Below are 3,246 nucleotides of genomic sequence, written 5' to 3' on the forward strand. Positions count from 1 at the left end.
ATGGAGAACAGTGTGGAGATTCCTTAAAAAACTGGAAATAGAACTGCCATACGACCCAGCAATCCCACTGCTGGGCATACATCCTGAGGAAACCAGAATTGAAAGAGACACGTGTACCCCAATGTTCATTGCAGCACTGTTTATAATAGCCAGGACATGGAAGCAACCTAGATGTCCATCAGCAGATGAATGGATACATATACATAGATACATAAAGCTGTGGTACATATACACAATGGAGTATTACTCAGCCATTAAAAAGAACACATTTGAATCAGTTCTAATGAGGTGGATGAAACTGGAGCCTATTATACAGAGTGAAGTAAGCCAGAAAGAAAAACACCAATACAGTATACTAACACATATATATGGAATTTAGAAAGATGGTAACAATAACCCTGTATGCAAGACAGCAAAAGAGACACAGATGTATAGAACAGTCTTTTGGACTCTGTGGGAGAGGGAGGTGGGGTATGATTTGGGAGAATGGCATTGAAACATGTATAATATCATATAAGAAATGAATTGCCAGTCCAGGTTCGATGCAGGATACAGGAAGCTTGTGGCTGGTACACTGGGATCACCCAGAGGGATGGTATGGGGAGGGAAGAGGGAGGGGGGTTCAGGATTGGGAACACGTGTACACCCGTGGTGGATTCATGTTGATGTATGGCAAAACCAATACAATATTGTAAATAATTAGCCTCTAATTAAAATAAGTAAATTTAAATTAAAAAAAAAGAATAGCAACATTCACCTATGACGTAAGAGCTATCATATTAGGGAAACTCAAAGATAAGCTGTTGAATCTGGCCCTTGTTCCGTGAATATAATAAAGTAAAAGCAATGCCACATCTTCAGGGAAATGTCAGAAATCAAAGCCATTCTTGAAGATCTTAAGTGTTAAATAATATTGATCCTCATCATATCCCTCTTTGATTCACAAATAAGGTTACTGGAGTAGTTCTATGGACCCTGGAAAATGAAGTTGGCTACTGAAAACTCAATCAAGTAGTAGTCAAATATATCTTTGTTACAGCATATTAACATGATCCCAGGCATGTGGTATCCAACTTTTGATTTTGATTTTTTCTATTGCTATGAAGAAACAGATGAGAAGCAGTTATTGCTGATGTAGTATAAACAACAGGATATATTTCACTTTGTCCCAGAGTTATATTAAATGTATTAAATATTAACTTTCTTGTTGACCATCATAATGTAGGTCAAAAGTACCTATAATATCTGTGCACTTTGCTTAATATTACATTATTTCTTTCTATTGATGAAATCACATTAATTAAATCACATGAACGTACAAGAATACTGAAGGTCTTGGGAAGACACAGCATTCCTAAAGACAGGTGATAAAGCCTACAAAAATTCAAGACCCACTGAAGCAATGAAATTTTGTAATTGTTCTAGTTGTTTGGGATATGTTGAGACTTAAATAAAGAATAAATTATCAGGTTAATGAATCTTATGTGCCTCATCATTTAAAAAAATGTTTAACAAAATGTTTAAAAAAGTTAAACACTTATTCAGCTCATACCTATAGTTAGATGGTGGGTGGCAGAGGCAGAGTTAATACTAGGCAGTTGCTGCTGCTGCTGCTGCTAAGTCACTCAGTCGTGTCCGACTCTGTGTGACCCCATGGATGGCAGCCCACCAGGCTCCCCCATCCCTGGGATTCTCCAAGCAAGAACACTGGAGTGGGTTGCCATTTCCTTCTCCAATGCATGAAAGTGAAAAGTGAAAGTGAAGTCGCTCAGTCATGTCTGACTCTTAGCGATCCCATGGACTGCAGCCTACCAGGCTCCTCTGTCCCTGGGATTTTCCAGGCAAGAGTACTAGAGTGGGGTGCCATTGCCTTCTCCAAATACTAGGCAGTAGAGACCAATAAAACCAGGCCTGGATCTGAGATTAGTTGGTTGGGCATTTGGGTGTAGGTTGAATATAGACAGTACTGTATTATAGTCCCACTCAGAGGTGACACTGAAAAACATTGGTGAGAGGAAACCCTCCCAATGATTAGAAGTGAAGATGATGTAACTGATCCTTTGCTTTGTGTGGAAAGGAAAGTGGTACATGATTAGAATTTATGTAGAACCATGGGGGCATCTAGCAAGGAGTAGAAGATAAAAGACAAGGGGTTCCCTAGAAAAAATGTGTGCAGAGACTTTCAGGAGTGCACATAAATTGTGAAGATCTTTGGTCTGATATTGCATGCTAAAGCCTATCAGAGGTCATAGATTAAAAACAAAACACAAGTGGATTGAATGACTTAGAAATTGACATCAGCCAGTCTCTTTCATTTAGCACGCCCAGTGTAGACACCTTGGGTGATGAATGAAGCAACCATGGTGACAAGTTATTGCAACGGACCAATTCACTTCTAACAGGGGCAGGGATTTTCTCAGTTCAGTTCTGTTCAGTTGCTCAGTCGTGTTTGATTCTTTGCAACCCCATGGACTGCAGCATACCAGGCTTCCCTGTCCATTACCAGCTCCTGGAGCTTGCTCAAACTCATGTCAGTCAAGTCGGTGATGCCATCCAATCTTCTCATCCTCTGTTGTCCCCTTCTTCTCCTGCCTTCAATCTTTTCCAGCATCAGGGGCTTTTCCAGTGAGTCAGTTCTTTGCATCAGGTGGCCAAAGTATTGCTGTTTCAGCTTCAGCATCAATCCTTCCAATGACTATTCAGGACTGATTGCCTTGGACTGGTTGGATCTCTTTGCTATCCAAGGGCCTCTCAAAAGTCTTCTCCAACACCAAAGTTCAAAAGCATCAATTGTTTGGTGCTCAGATAAGATCATGGCATCTGGTCCCATCACTTCATGGCAAACAGATGGGGAAACAGTGGAAACAGTGTCAGATTTTATATTTTGGGCTCCAAAATCACTGTAGATGGTGATTGCAGCCATGAAATTAAAAGACGCTTACTCCTTGGAAGGAAAGTTATGACCAACTTAGATAGCATATTGAAAAGCAGAGACATTACTTTGCCAACAAAGGTCCATATAGTCAAGGCTATGGTTTTTCCAGTGGTCATGTATGGATATGAGAGTTGTACTGTGAAGAAGGCTGAGCGCTGAAGAGTTGATGGTTTTGAACTGTGGTGTTGGAGAAGACTCTTGAGAGTCCCTTGGACTGCAAGGAGATCCAACCAGTCCATTCTAAAGGAGATCAGTCCTGGGTGTTCTTTGGAAGGACTGATGCTGAAGATGAAACTCCAATACTTTGGCCA

This window comes from Bison bison, unplaced genomic scaffold, assembly GCF_000754665.1.
Source record: "Bison bison bison isolate TAMUID 2011002044 unplaced genomic scaffold, Bison_UMD1.0 scf7180017864257, whole genome shotgun sequence".
Lineage (NCBI taxonomy): Eukaryota > Metazoa > Chordata > Mammalia > Artiodactyla > Bovidae > Bison > Bison bison.